Raw genomic sequence first — 16,249 nt, 5'->3', positions numbered from 1 at the left:
CATGATACAGACATGATACAAATATTTTCTTTTTCCCCCCATAATCAGAGAAGGAGATAAAGACTTAAAAAAAAAAACCCACAAATGTAGCAAGTTGAAAGTAAACCTTCCCCATAATCCACCCAGGCTAGCCACTTTTTAGAATGATTTCTATTCCAATAAAAATAATACTTAAAATAACCATGATTCAGAAACGTATTTATAAAATATTCTTTAGATATTGTCCATTTGGCTTACGCTTTTCTTTCAGTTTGTTTGCTTTTATAAGAATTAAGTTTTTAAAGGGTCAGTTGGGGGAGTTCCCATCGTGGAGCAGTGGAAATGAATCTAACCAGGAACCATGAGGTTGCGGGTTCGATCCTTGGCCTCGCTCAGTAGGTTAAGGATCCGGCGTTGCCATGAGCTGTGGTGTAGGTCGCAGACGCGGCTCCGATCTGGCGTTGCTGTGGCTGTGGCGTAGGCCGGCAGCTACAGCTCCAATTAGACTGCTAGTCTAATTGGAACTTCCATATGCCACAGGAGTGGCCCAAGAAATGGCAAAAAGACAGGAAAAAAAAAAAAAGATTCAATTGGAATTCTCCCCTGCCCTCTCTCGCCCTATTTCCAGCCTTCCTCCCCTGCCCAGAGGCAACCAGATCACAAAATTGATGTGTATCCACAGACAATATGTAACTTTATTTCCTGGGTTTTATTTCTACACAAATGGAATGGCAGTAAACTTAATCTCGCAATCTTGCTTTTTTTCACTCTATCCACACTGATCCCTACACCACTGATTTGTTTTAAAGCACATATTTGAAAAGGCAATACTGAGTCATAGGCAATCCATACTTTTTCCCAAAATTTTATTTTGAAAAATTTGAAATCTACAGAAATGTTGCCAGGTTCATATACGTAACACCCATAAACACTTCGATTCACCCATTGTCCACATTTTACTATAATGGCTCTACTTCTCTCTCACACACACCTTTTTTTTTTTGGTCTTTTTGCCTTTTCTAGGGCCGCTCCCGCGGCATATGGAGGTTCCCAGGCTAGGGGTCTAATCGGAGCTGTAGCCACCGGCCTACACCAGAGCCACAGCAACTCAGGATTCAAGCCAAGTCTGCGACCTATACCACAGCTCATGGCAACGCCAGATCCTTAACCCACTGAGCAAGGCCAGGGATCGAACCCACAACCTCATGGTTCCTAGTCGTATTCGTTAACCACTGCGCCACGACGGGAACTCCACACGCACCTTTGAGGGTAAGTTGCAGATACTTCATTCTAAATAATTGGGCATCTAGCGTCTAAAGACAAACATTCCAGAGTTTCCTTGGCTCATTGGGTTAAGGATCCAAGCTTGTCTCTCAGGACACAGGTTCCATCCCTGCCCTGGCTCAGTGGGTTAAGGATCCCAAGTTGCCATAAGCTTCACTGTAGGTCGCAGACACAGCTCGGATCCCACGTTACTGTGGCTGCACCTGCAGCTCCGATTCGACCCCTAGCCTGAGAGCTTCCATACATTGCATGTGTGGCCCTAAAAAGCTAAATAAAAAAAAAGACAAGACATTTTCTGACACAACTTAATACAATTAAGACACTCAAGAAATTTAACATTGACAGAATACTAGTATCTAGTATACATTAAAAATATCTAATATTTTCCCCATTATCCCAATAATGTCCTTTATATACAGTTTCTTTCCTTTTTTTCTGATCCAGAGTCTTAACAATTGCAATTAATTGCAATCTATTGTCCCTCGTGGTCACTTTTAATCTAGAACATTCTTCGGTTTTTTGTTTGCTTGTTTTTCTGACATTGTTTTTTAATCCAGGCCAGTTGTCTTATAGAATCCCCCTCAGTTTGGATTTGCCTGATTGTTTCCTCATAGTTAATCAGGTTAAACTTTATCAGTAAGAATACTACATAGGTCAAGGTGGGGGGTGTGGATGAGGGAGGAGTTAATTTGGTGTCTCCATAGAGAAGATTATTTCAACACCTTTTGTTGAACAGTCTAATCTTTCCCCTCTGACATTTTTTTTTTTTTTTGGCTGTTTGTGTGTGTGTGGCGGGGGGAGGGGGTGTTAAAGCCACACCTACAAGCATTTGGAAGTTCCCAGGCTGGGGGTTGAATTGGAGCTGCAGCCGCCAGGCTACACCACAGTCACAACCAATGCCAGATCCGAGCCGCATCTGTGACCTACACCACAGCTCACGGCAACGAGGGATCCTTAACCCACTGTTCGGGGCCAGGGATCAAACCCACATCCTCAGGGATCCTAGTTGTGTTACCACTGAGCTACAACAGGACTCCCTCCCCCCTGCTCTCTCTATCACCTAAGTTTCCAACTCCTCTCAGATCCACTTCTGGGCTTTCTTTTCCTTTGATCTGTTTGTCTACACTTACCCTAATATCACTCTGCCCAATTACTACGGTTTTTTGGTTTTTTTTTTTTTTTTTTTTGCCACGGTGGGATCTAAGTTCCCAGACCAGGTATTGAGCCTGAGCCATGGTGGTGAAAGTGCTGAGTCCAAACCACTAGCCCATCATGGAACTCTCTACTATGGCTTTTAAGTCTTCACACATAGTAAAGAAATTTCCCTTCTTTCCCATTTTTTTAGAAATGTTTTCCTTATTCTTAAACCCTTACTCCTCCATGTGAATTTTTTTTTTTTTGGTCCTTTCATCTTTTTTAGGGCTGAACACTCGGCAGGTCTAATCGGAACTACGGCTGCCAGCCTCCGTCACAGCTACAGCAACACAGGATCCAAGCCACATCTGCAACCTACACCACGGCTCATGGCAACGCCAAATCCTTAACCCACTGAGTGAGGCCAGGGATTGAACCTGAGTCCTCATGGATGCTACTAGGGTTCACTAACTGCTGAGCCATGATGGGAACTCCCAAATGAATTTTAGAATCAGTTTTTCAGGTTCTATGATAGCTCCCATCCGGATTTTTATTGGGCATTTCATTGAATTTTATAGGTGACTTGATATTTAGTCTCGCCAACCTGCACATGACACGGTCTTACTCTCCATTTACTGAACGTCTTCTTATATATTCTTAAATAATTTTTTTTCTTTTTCTTCAAAAATGTTTTCACACATATCTATTAAACTTTGTACTATTTATTTTTGTGGTGTTATTGCATTGGATAAGACTTCCAAGAAAATATTGATGGCAGGTATCTATATCTTATTCTTAACTTTATTTGATTCATTGTTTTGTATATATTGAGTACCTATATATGACAGGCACCTTAGGTTATTGTCATGTCAAACTGCATTTATTTTTTCAAATTAAATTCTGCCCCATGGATACTAGTCGGGTTCGTTGCCACTGAGCCACAACAGGAACTCCTAGATATAAACTTTTTTAACTTCTCAAACAAATAATAACTTGCGATGAAATTCTATCAATAATCAGAACTTTGTCTAATCATAAAAATCAAAGTCATCTATAAATAACAGAAATAACTGAGAAAAACTGTCTCTTTTAGGAGTTCCCACCCAGATTTTTTTTTAAAAGAACCATAAGTGTATCTCCTATGTGAGTGGGGAAAATGTGAAAAATGAGATAAATTAAATAAAAAGAAAAATAAAATGCCAATATTTTACATATGTATACAAAAAAAAAACCTTCTCTAGTACATTAGAATAATCATTATACAATAAAGTAATAGACCAACAGGGATGATTCAACAGCAGGTGAGTAGGAGGCAGGGGTGTGCCAGTAACTGTCTTACAAACAGTTCTCAAAACAATAACAACAACAAAAGAAGAACCTTGATTTGTAGAGTTTGCCGATTTCTGAAGTAAGTAGTCCCACTGTGGCTGATTTCAGGCTGCCAGTATGATGCCACCAAATGTGGGAATGGGAAAGAGGAGTTCCCATCGTGGCTCAGCAAAAAACGAATCTGACTAGCATCCATGAGGACGCAGGTTTGATCCCCAGCCTTGCTCAGTGGGTTAAAGGATCTAGCGTTGCTGTGAGCTGTGGTGTAGGCTGGTGCTACGGCTCCTGATTTGACCTTTAGCCTGGAAACCTCCATATGCTGTGGGTGTGGCCCTAGAAAGACAAAAAAAAAAAAAAAAGGAAAGAACTGTTAAGTTGGAGTTTATTAAACTAAAAAAACATCCGCTTGGAGTTCCCATTGTGGCTCAAGGGAAACAAATATGACTAGTGTCCTAGTGTCCATGGGGACACAGACTTAATCCCTAGCCTCGCTCACTGGGTTTCGGATCCTACATTGCCATGGACTGTGGTGTGGGTTGCAGATGCAGCTTGGAGCCTCTGTTGCTGGGGCTGTAGTGTAGGCAGGCCCCAAGGCTGGGAACCTCCATACGCCGTGGGTACGGTCCTAAAAAGACAAAAAAAAAAAAAAAAAAAACTTCTGCTTCGTGGAAGACACAAACTACAGATTGGGAGCAAATATTTGCAAAACACATATCTGGTAAAGGACTTGTATCCAAAATATACACAGAACACCTGAAACTCAACAATTAAACAAACAAAAAACACCCCATTACAAAGTGGTCAAAATATCTGAGCAGACAGCTCACCAAAGATACACAGATGGAAAATAAGCATAAGAAAAATGCTCCACGTGATACGTCATTGGGGAACTGGAAATTAAAACAACCACCACACACTATTAGAAAGGCTAAAGGCGAAGCACCTATGCGACCTGGGCTAAGCATAAGTTGGACCTCTTTTTCGTGGCGCCTCAGAGGCGGTCGGCTGCTTCAAGATGAAGTTGAGCTTCTCTTTCCCTGCCACTGGCTGCCAGAAATTCATTGGCGTGGACGAGGAACGAAAACTTCGTACCTCTTATGAGAAACACATGGCCACGGAAATTGCTGCGGACGCTCTGGGTGAGGAATGGAAGGGTGAGGTGGTCCGGATGGGTGGTGGGAGCGACAACCAAGGGTCCCCCATGAAGCAGGGTATCTTGACCCATGGCTGAGTCCGCCTGCTGCAGAGGAAGGGGCATTCCTGTTACAGACCAAGGAGGGCTGGAGAAAGAAAGCCAAAATCTGTTCGGGGTGGCATGGTGGATGCCAGTCTGAGTGCTCTCAATTTGGTCGGCGTAGAAAAAGGGGAGAAGGATATTCCTGGACCCACCGATACTACTGTGCCTCCTGGCCTAGGGCCTACAAGCGCTAGCAGACTCCACACACTTTTCAGTCCCTCTAAGGAAGGTGATGGCTGGCAGCAAGCAGTGAGAAAGCCCCTAAACAAAGCCCCTTAAACAAAGAAGGTAGGAAACCTAGGGCCGAAACACCCAAGATTCAGCCTCGGGTTACTCGCCGAGTTCTGCGACATGAACAGCCGCGTGCTGCTCTGAAGTAACCACGTACCAATAAACATACGGAAGAGGCCACAGAATATGCTAAACTTTTGACCAAGAGCATGAAGGAGGCCAAAGAAAAACATCAGGCACAGATTTGCCAAGAGATGGAGGCTGTCCTCTCTGAGCGCGTCTACCTCTAAGTCTGAGTCCAGTCAAAAATGAGATGTGCTAAGAGTAGCAAATAAATAACATCAAATCTTCAACAACAACAAAACAGTAATAAGGAAAGGCTAAAGTCCAACATATCAACAACAACATGGAGTCCCCTATGGTGCAGCAGGTTAAGGATCCAGCAATTGCCACGGCTTGGGTGGCTGCTGTGACGTGGACTAGATCCCTGGCCCAGGAACTTCCATGTGCCTCGGGTGTGAACAAAAACCAACCAAACAAAAAAACCCCCACGAAATCCGGACAACACCAAATGCCGAGGAGGCTGGGAAACAACAGGAACTCACGTTTGTTGCTAATGGGAATGCAAAATGGTACAGCCACGTTGGAAGACAGTTGGCTGTTTCTTACACAACTAAATATAGTCTCACCATCCCATCCAGCAACTGCACGCTTAGGTATGTATTCAACTGAGTTGAAAACTTACACCCACACAAAAAACCTGTACACAAATGTTTATAGAGGCTTTATTCATAATTGCCACAAAATGGAAGCCACCAAGATGTCTTTCAGGAGATAAATGCATAAACAAACTGTGGTATAGCCATGCAGTGGGATATTATTTAGCAACAAAGGACATGAATTATCAAGTCTCAAAAAGGCACGGAGGAACCGTAAAGGTATATTACGAAGGGAGAGAAACCAGTCTCAAAAGTCTGAATACTATATGATTCCACCTATGTGATATGCTGGAATAGGCAAAACTGTTGAAACAGCAAAAAGATCAACCATTGCCAAGAGTTTGGGTGAAACCTAGGAGATGTTTAGGGCAATGAAATTATTCTGTTAAGATACAGCGATGACAGATACAGGACATAACCCATTTGTCAAAACCCAGAGAATATACCATACAGAGGAATAAATTAATGCAAACTATAGACATCGGTTAATAATAATGCATCAATATTGATTCATTCCCTATCACAGATGCACACTAACACAAGATGTTAGCAGTAGAGGAAGTTATGCCTGTGACCAGGTCAGGAGGAGGAATTTGAGAATTCTGCATAATTCTTCCATAAATCTAAAGCTGTTCCAAAAGGAAACAAACAAACATAAAGTCTGTTAACTTAAAAGGAACTATTGTGTTGGAGAACAGACTTGTGGCTGCCATCGGGGAGGGAGAGGGAGTGGGATGAACTGGGAGTCTGGGATTAGTCGATGCAAGCTATTGCATTTGGAGCGGATAATGGAGATCCTGCCATACAGCACAGGGAACTCTATCTAGTCACTTATGATGGGACATGATGAAGGGTAATGTGAGAAAAGGAATATATATCTGGAGTTCCCATCGTGGCTCAGCAGAAATGAATCTGACTAGCATCCATGAGGACGCAGGTGGGATCCCTGGCCTCGATCAGTGAGTTAAGGATCTGGCGTTGCCATGAGCTATGGTGTAGGTGGCAGACATGGCTAGGATCCCACATTGCTGTGGCTGTGATGTTGGCCAGCAGCTGTAGCTCCAATTTGGCCCCTAGCCTGGGAACCTCCATATGCCATGGGTGCACCCTAAAAAGACAAAAAAAAAAAAAGAATGTATATGTGTGTGTGTGTGTGTGTGTGTGTGTGTATGACTGGGTTACTTTGTTGTACAGCAGAAATTGACAGAACATAGTAAATCAATTATAATAGAAAAAATTAAAAGCTTAAAAAATAAAAAAGAACTGTGGTTGCAATAAGTGCTTTTACAGGATGACATACATTTTTAAAAATTGAAATATAGCAGAGGTACAATATTATGTTAGTTTCAAGTGTACTACAAAGAGATTTGATATTTGCACACATTGTGGAATGAACACCATGATGGGTCTAGTAAGCATCTGTCCCCACACCAAGTATTCCGATATCATTGATCATATGATCTTATTCCTCATGTTGTATATTAACCCCCCCTGGCTTACTTATAAGTGGAAGTTTGTGCTTCTTAATTCCTTTCATCTATTTTGTCCAATCCACCACCTCTCCCCTCTGGCAGGCACCCATTTGTTCTCTGTATCTACAGATCTGTTTTCTTTTTGTCTGTTTTTTGAATTTCCCAATACATGGGATCATAGAGAATTTGTCTATCTCTGTCCGATTTATTTCGCTTAGCATAATACCCTCTAGATCCATCCATGTTGTCACAAACGGCAAGATTTCATTTCATACGTTTGAGGACTCTCCCACTGCACACACACACCACATCTTTATCCATTCATCTCTCGATTGGCACTTGGTTTGTTTTCCTCTTTTGGCTTTTGTAAATAGTGCTGCTCTGAACATGGGGGTACATATATCTTTTTGAATTTGTGTTTTTGTTTTCATTCTGGTAAATACCCAGAAGTAAAATTGCTGGCTCATGAATTTTTCATTTTTTGAGGAACCTCCACACTGTTAGGCTGCACCGATTTCCATTCCTTCCAACAGTGTAGGAGGTTCCCTTTTCCCCACAGCCTTGTGATTTGATCTCTTTTTGACAACTGTTATTCAGACAGATGTGAGGTAGCATTGCCTTGTGGTTTCGATTTGCATTTTGCTGCTAACCAGTGGTGACTATACATACATTCTTTTTTTTTTGGACCACACCCATGGCATAGGGAGGTTCCCAGGCTAGGGGTCCAATCAGAGCTGCAGCTGCCAGCCACAGCCACAGCCACGGCAATGCCAGATCCGAGTCGCGTCTGTGACCTACACCACAGCTCATAGCAACGCCAGGTCCTTAACCCACTGAGCAAGGCGAGGAATCAAACCCGCAACCTCATGGTTCCTAGTCAGATTTGTTAACCACCGAGCCACGACAGGAACTCCATGCATTCTTGATTTTACAATGAAGTCATGGTAAAAATTTTATTTTCTTTTTTTGTTCAGAGCCTGTTTTGTGTTTGATGGGCTTTCACGCTCTTGGGCAGTGCTTCTCAAACCTTATCGTGCCTTCGAATCACCCAGGGATCTTTTCAAGAAGCAGATTTTAATCCACAGGTCTTATGTGAAGCTGGAGATTTTGACATACAAGCTCCCAAGCGATCCCAATACCACATACCCAAGGTCCATACTTGGAACAGCAGGACACACAAATAGACAAACAAGACCAGAAGACGCAGTCTCTACCCTCTGTAATCTGGTTTCTAAATAAGGGGGGAAGAAATGGCATAGCGCTACTCAGGGTTTTTCTTGGTTCTTTTTCTTTCATACATCTTTAAAGAGCTGTTTGCGCTGCCCTTTCTTTCTGAATCACCTTCGGCTTCTCTTTCCAAAGACACCTGAGCTTCTGGCATCAACTAAAGTCCGCTGAGATTGGAATTTCTTGTGTCTGTGTAAAACTCAACAAAAGGACCCTAACACTCCAAGGCTGCCCATAGGGCCACCAAAATATTTATGTTTGTATAAGTCAAGTGCATATCCTGTTCTAAAGACTGTGAAGGTCACTGCTGGGGTCACCCAGACAATGGCTACTTTGGGGCTAGTCAGAACATGCTGCTTACTTAAAGGAGAGCCTTAAGCAGGTGGCAAACCTGAGGAGAGGGAGGTGGCTGTATTGCACAAACTTCCTGTTTCCAGATGGTGTAGGCGGTGCAGAGAGTCAGGAGATGACAGTCCCACGTCTGCCATGAGCTTCCTGAGCCTCAGTTTCCCCATCTGTAAAAATGAGATCATTGAGGAGTTTCTGTTGTGGCTCAGCAGTAGTGAACCCAATTAGTATCCACGAGGATGGGGGTTGGATCCCTGGCCCCGCTCAGCGGGTTAAGTATCTGGCGTTGCCATGAGCTGTGATGTAGGTCACAGATGCAGCTTGGGTCCAGAGTTGCTGTGGCTGTGGCTGGGACCGGTGGCTGCAGCTCTAATTCAACCCCTAGCCTAGATACTTCCATATGCCACCTGTGTGGCCCAAAAAAAAAAAAAAAAGTGATTGTTGAGCACCAGTCTAGTTAAGGGTCCTTTTTTTCTTTTTCTTTCTTCCTTCCTTCCTTCCTTCCTTCCTTCCTTTCTTTCTTTTTCCTTTTACAGCTACACCTGCAGTATACGGAAGTTCCCAGGCCGGGGGTCGAATCAGAGCTGCAGCTGCCAGCCACAGCCACAGCCACGGCAATGCCAGATCCGAGCCACAGCTGCAATCTATGCCACCGCTTGGGGCAATGCTGGGTCTTTAACCCACTGAGTGAGGCCAGGGATCAAATCTATGTCTAGTCAGGGTCTTAACCTGCTGAGCCACAACAGGAACTCTTAGTTAAGGGTCCTTCTAATGCTGCATTCTTTATTTTTATTCTAAGGCTATTTATTCCAAATAAAAGCCTGGCTTTTCCCTTTCCCGGGCAAAGGTTTCAAGTTTTCAACTGCATCTCCCTCCCCCCACCCCACCATCTCACCTCTACCACCTCCCATGCTCATCGCACCTTTGGTCCATTAAGCAGTAGTCAGATGAGGCTCTGGCCCTCCAGATGCCGGACTTCACATCTCGAAGCCAAGGGGATCCAGTCCCAGGACAGGTGGTCTCTCCTGGGCAGACCCCAGGACACTGATGACAGAATACCTCTTCCCCACACCTCTGATCACATTGTCCACTGGCCTCAGATGGCCTCGGGGACATCTGGTGGGAAAAGTTCCTGGCTCCATCCTGGAACCAAAGAATATTTTGCTGCAATTGAGTAGATTCAGAGCGTCAACCAAGGAAATGACCTCAGGCAGCCAGCACAAACCAGAGTGCTTATGCCACAGGGAAAATCAAGCTCTTGATTGAAAGCAAACACCGACTTCAAGAAGCCATGAGCAGACGTTCCCATTGTAGCTCAGCAGTAATGAACCTGACTAGTATCCCTGAGGACACAGATTCAATCTCTGGCCTTGATCAGTGGGATGTGGCATTGCTGTGGCTGTGGTGCAGGCTGTCAGCTGCAACACCTATTCAACCCTTGGCCTGGGAACTTCCATATGCTGCAGTGCAACCCTAAAAAGCAAAAAAAAAAAAAAAAAAAGAGCAGAGGCTTCCCCGAAACTTCCTTGGATCTTATCAGCTGTAGGGCCTGGGCCTCTAGAAATTTCAGACCCCAGTTCTGTCTAGTTGCAAGCCAACTGTGACCCAGATAAGCAGCTATTTATTCAGCTCAGAGCCTCCCTCGTGTGGGGTCTAGAGTTAATCTTGTTGACCTACTATTTAGTGCCTGGGACACGTCCTCTGTACCCACGTACTTACTGTTCATGGATCCGTTCTTTCTTTCACTCAGCACATACTCATGGAGCCAAATTCAACAGGCCCTGGGCTATGCGTTAAGGAAATGAGATCACAGCCGCTTCCCGCCTCACTTTTAAGGCCCATAGCGAGTTTGCTCTGAGTTTTCAGCTCAGGAGGTACTCAACCTGATCACCCTGATGCTGACAGAGCTTTCCCTCTGCACAGGACTTCTCTGATCACACTTGGTGCTCCGGTGCTCTCCACGCGCTTTGCATTGAAGGGGCAAATGTCTTACCCCACTTTGGAGCATGACATGCACAGGTAAGAGGACTGTGAGACGCAGGGAGTTTCCATCGAATGGGAAAGATCATTCCACACTCCTGAGGGGTCCTCAGTCTTCAGGAGAGTCACAGCTCTATGCTTGAGGACCCCCTGGACTTGGAAGAGCTCCTGGTTCGGTGGAAATATTGGATACATAAATACTAATATCCAAAGATTCACAGCATCTTATTAAAAAGCAGTGGGTGACTTATTGCTGAGGGAAGGTAGGGGATGGTTTAATCCCTAGGAGAGGTCCTTTGACAGAAGAGAGGGGGAGAGAGGGATTCTTGGAGCCCCTACTCATTTCGGGACAAAGCCAAAGCCCACGTTCATTACCGTGCTGAGAGAATTATGACATAAGGACCGCAGTCAGCAAATGTGAGAGGGCCACTCCGAGTGCCAACTTTTTAAAGTGGAAAAGAGAATGAAGTGTGTTCTCTGGAAAAGATGAAGAGGTGGTTTTATCTGGGTCTCTGGACAAAATTCCACAGGGAGTTCTGAAGCAATGGGGAGAGGCAGCCAGCCCAGAAGGGAGGAGAGGAGTCACTCAACTGCATGGTTCAGAGGGGTCATTCAGGCCAGCGCCTGCTGCTATGAAAGACAGGCTTTATACAGCTCCCAAATGGGCTCTTGGCCTCTTTCTAAAGATCATTCCCACGCTGGCCTCTTGTTGCCTCTGGGTCCTAAAATCATCTCCAAAGTGAGGTTCGCTTCGGATTTATCTTTTTTTTTCCTTTGGTCTTTTTTGTCTTTTTTTCTAGGGCCACACCCATGGCATATGGAGGTTCCCAGGCCAGGGGTCAAATCGGAGCTGTAGCCGCCGGCCTACACCACAGCCACAGCAACACTAGATCTGAGCCGCGTCTGCAAACAACACCAAAGCTCATGGCAACACCAGATCCTTAACCCACTGAGCAAGCCCAGGGATTGAACCCACAACCTCATGGTTCCTAGTCAGATTCATTAACCACTGAGCCACAACGGGAACTCCCCTTCAGATTTATCTTAAACACGCCACTATACTGTAATCGCTCTCTCTCCCTCTTGAAAATACTGAATTGGGAGTTCCTGTTGTGCCTCAGTGGGTTAGGAACCCAACTATTATCCATGAGGATGTGGGTTCAATCCCTTGCCTCTCTCAGTAGGTTAAGGATCTGGCGTTTTTGGCAAGCTGCAGTGTTGGTCACAGATGTGGCTCAGATCCCTTATTGCTGCAGCTGTGGCATAGGCCTGCAGTTGCACCTCCTGTTCAACTCCTAGACCGGAAACTTCCATATGGCCCTAAAAAGAAAAAAATAACAAACAAGAAGAAAATACTGAACTGATTAAGGATAAAGGCAGGTCAGTAATTCCCTCTTTTGGAGTTCCCTGGTGGTGCAGGGGGTTAAGGATTGGTGTCACTGCAGCAGCTCATGTTGCTGCTGTGGCATGGGTTTGGTCCCTGGCCCTGGAATTTCCACATGCCAGGGGCACAGCCAAAAAAAAAAAAAAAAAGAAAGAAAAAAGAAGGCAGACAGAGACCAACATAAACAGTTGCACTCATGCTCCAATAAAACCTGTTTTAAAAGTAATAATAATTCTCGGAGTTCCCGTCGTGGTGCAGCAGAAACAAATCTGACCAGGAAGCATGAGGTTGCAGGTTCGAGCCCTGGCCTTGCTCAGTGGGTTAAGAATCCAGTGTTGCCATGAGCTGTGGTGTAGATTGAAGATGCGGCTTGGATCTAGTGTTGCCGTGGCTGTGGCATAGGCCAATGGCAACAGCTCTGATTAGACCCCTAGCCTGGGAGCCTCCATATGCCACGGGTGCGGCCCTAAAAAGACAGAAAAGACAAAATAATAATAATAATTCTCTCTGCTGCACCATGGCTTCAAAGTGCCATAGGTTGAGCCTAGAAGGCCAGAAAGCCTGCAGTACACTGGCCCTTTCTGACTGCTCCATCTTCATTTTACTCTCTGTGCTTTGTCCAACTGGCCTTTTCTAATTTCCTCCGACAGCACACTTCCCTCTGTACACAGTCCTAGTACTTAAAGCTTCCTCTGCCTGGAATGGCCCCAACTAACCACCGCTAGGGCACCACTCAGGGTTGTGGGTCTAGTTTATTTAGAAGGAAACTGCTTACAGACAAGCTTTGCATCCCACAAAATCATTACTAGTGGGAGTGTCAGAAAAGCAGGCTGAGTTTCCAGAAAAGACTCCCAGAATCACATCACAGAAGGGGTCGGCCAAGGAAGCTGCTGCTTCTGCCACCACAGGAAGCTGCTCATTAAATCCTGACCCTGTCAGAGTTCCTGTTGTGGCACAGTGGTTAATGAATCTGACTAGGAACCATGAGGTTGCAGGTTCAATCCCTGGCCTTGCTCAGTGGGTTAAGGATCCGGCGTTGCTGTGGCTGTGGTGTAGGCTGGCGTCTACAGCTCCGATTAGACCCCCTAGCCTGGGAACCTCCATATGCTGCGGGTACGGCCCTAGAAAAGGCAACAAATAAATAAATAAATAAATAAATAAATAAATCCTGACCCTGTCACCACAGCTTCCATCAGCAGAATCCTACCTCCACTACAGCACCATGCCAGCAAATTGATGCCTTACTTCCTGCCCCTTTTCCCATTCACTCAGTTCTGATTTCACACCTGATAGGCAGAATCTTCAAACATAGGGACACTAACCAGCAAGGAAGTCTTATGTAAGTGTTCCAGCCTCTGAAGGGCAGGAAGGTACGCTGGAAGAAGCTGAAATAGATGTTGAACAAGCCAGTCCATAGGTATCTTCCAGGCCCAGATGATTTCCAGGGCTTGGAAAGATAAAATACAAGATAAACTTGGAACATTTCAAGGGGCCAGAAAGGAAGTGCTAAGAAAACAAATGATGAGGGCACATGCTGAAAGGACATAGGTGTCAATTTCAAGGTGCTCTCCATAGCCAACACGGAATATCCGAGAAAAAAATAATGGTGGTATTGAATTATAACCCATAGATGGAAAAAAAAAGTATATGCTCATTTAAATAATTAAACAAATAAATGTAAGGGATAACTCTTACCTAGAGTAGAATTCAAATTCTTTTTTTTAACTTTTTTTTGGGGGGGGGTCTTGTTCAACTGCATTTTTGACATAAGAAGGTTCCCATGCCAGGTATCGAATTTAAGGCCAGAGCTGCGACCTACATCACAGCTGTGGTAATGCCAGATCCTTAACCCACCGCTCCGGGCCAGGGATTAAATGGCACCTCCACGGAAACAAGGCAGATAGATCATTAACCCACTGCAGCACCACAGGAACTCTGGAATTCAAATTCTTAATGTTGAAGGAATGCAGGAACCAAAAAAGACCAATTACTAAATTATCGCAAGCAAGAAGCATGGATTCATGCTAAAATTAGTGAGTGGAAGGATGAGGTGAGGAGAAATGGTCTCAAAGTAACTCCCCCCCATGTACTTACCAATTATAAAAGGAAAAATGGTAAGTTTCCAGTGGAGAAACCTGAACCCAGTATTCAAGATGCATATCAATAGTAATGAGATCTGCTATTATGTATCACAGATAAGATTTCCTGAGAAGGGCACAATATCATTTCTGTGACATTCTTGCCAAAGAGGCATAACTTCAATCTGATCGTGAGGAAATATCAGACAAATCCAAATTGAGGAACCTTCTATAAAAACCTGAGCAGTGCTCTTCAAAAGTCTCTAGGTCAGAGTTCCTGGCTTGGCTCAGTGGTTAACAAACCCAACTAGGATCCATGAGGGCACAGGTTCGATCCCTGGCCTTGCTCAGTGGGTTAAAGGATCCAACGTTGCCGTGAGCTACAGTGTAGGTCACAGACGTGGCTCGGATCCTGCATTGCTGTGGCTCTGATGTAGGCCAGCAATTGGACCCCTAGCCTGGGAGCTTCCATATGCCGCGGGTGCCGCCCTAAAATGTAAAAAAAAAAAAAAAATAAGTCAAGTTCACAAAAAGCAAAGAAAAAGGAGTTGTCACAGATCAGAGAAGACATAGGAAACCTAAAAGCTATATGCAATAGGGGACCCTGGTAGAAACTGGACCAGAAAAAAAGACATCAATAGGAAAACAGGTGACATTCACATAAAATCTAATATTAATTTTAGATTTAATCTAATATTAAATCTAATATTAATTTCCTGGTCTTCATAACTGTATCATGGCTATATGCAGAACATTAACATCAGAGGGATGAGGAGTGTACAGTAACTTTACTTTTGCAACTGTTGTCCTAAAACAAATATCTAGACTGCCAGATATTTCTCTAGCAGCGATGGATTTATTGGGGATCAACAGAGAGTAATTGGGTCTGCAACCACGGTACATACAAGACCCTCCACAGGAAAGGAGGGAGCACTCTTTTAAAGAGGAGAAAAGGAAGCTGGAAGGGCTATAGGAAACAAAGAGTCCATGGCTTTTCATTGGCTGAGGGCTTACCAGGAAAGAAGAGTCTTTCCCATTGGACTCTGCCATCCTTACAGGGTGTGAGGGCTCCTCCTTCTGGTTGCTCAACTCTATTTCGAGGAGGTTTCTGTTTATTTCTCACTCAACTCTCTTTTTCCCACTTTTTCAGGATTTTTCCCCAAGAATTTAAAGTCCATGATTTGGCTTCTTGTCCAATCACCTTCATCCAAAGACTAATATTAGCATTTGGGAGTATATCCACGAAAAAAACAAAAATTTTCTACCCTCCTGGTGATTACATTTTAGTGGAGAGAGACAAAAAATAAAACAAAAAACATAATAAGTAAAAGATACACAGTTGACACTGTGTAAGTATAAATGTACTTCAAAATTAGAAGGTCTTTTTTCTTTTGGAGTTCCCATCGTGGCTCAGTGGGAACAAGTCTGACTAGCATCCATGAGGACGCAGGTTCGTTTCCTGGCCTAGTTCAATGGGTTAAGGATCTGGCATTGCTATGAGCTGTGGTGTAGCTTGAAGATGCGGCTCGGATCTGGCACTGCTGTGGCTGTGGCATAGGCCAGCAGTTACAGCTCCAATTCAACCCCTAGCCTGGGAACCTCCATATGCTTAGGATGCTCCTGCCCCCACCAAAAAAAAAAAAAAATAGAAATTTTTTTTGAAAAAAAAGAAACAAGGAAGAGTAATGAGTAAGGAAAAATTAGGAAAACAGAGAGTATAGAAAAATTTCGACCATAATCCTTATATTGAAAACAACCACTCTTAATAGGCTGAGTTTTCTAATTATTAATCACTTAAGAAAATATTTCTGCCTGCTAACTATGTTCAAAAAACACCCCAGGAGTTC

At 44.1% G+C, this 16,249-nt stretch overlaps 1 pseudogene; it reads left to right on the top strand.

Moving 5' to 3' along the window:
• The first annotated feature begins 4,659 nt into the window (after window positions 1-4,659).
• LOC125133953 (40S ribosomal protein S6-like) lies at window positions 4,660-5,506 on the top strand (annotated as a pseudogene).
• The last annotated feature ends 10,743 nt before the right edge of the window (window positions 5,507-16,249 follow it).

Source organism: Phacochoerus africanus, chromosome 8, assembly GCF_016906955.1.
Source record: "Phacochoerus africanus isolate WHEZ1 chromosome 8, ROS_Pafr_v1, whole genome shotgun sequence".
NCBI classification, from domain to species: domain Eukaryota; kingdom Metazoa; phylum Chordata; class Mammalia; order Artiodactyla; family Suidae; genus Phacochoerus; species Phacochoerus africanus.
The sequence above is the reverse complement of the archived record's forward strand: the minus strand, read 5'-3'. Positions and strand labels throughout refer to the sequence as shown.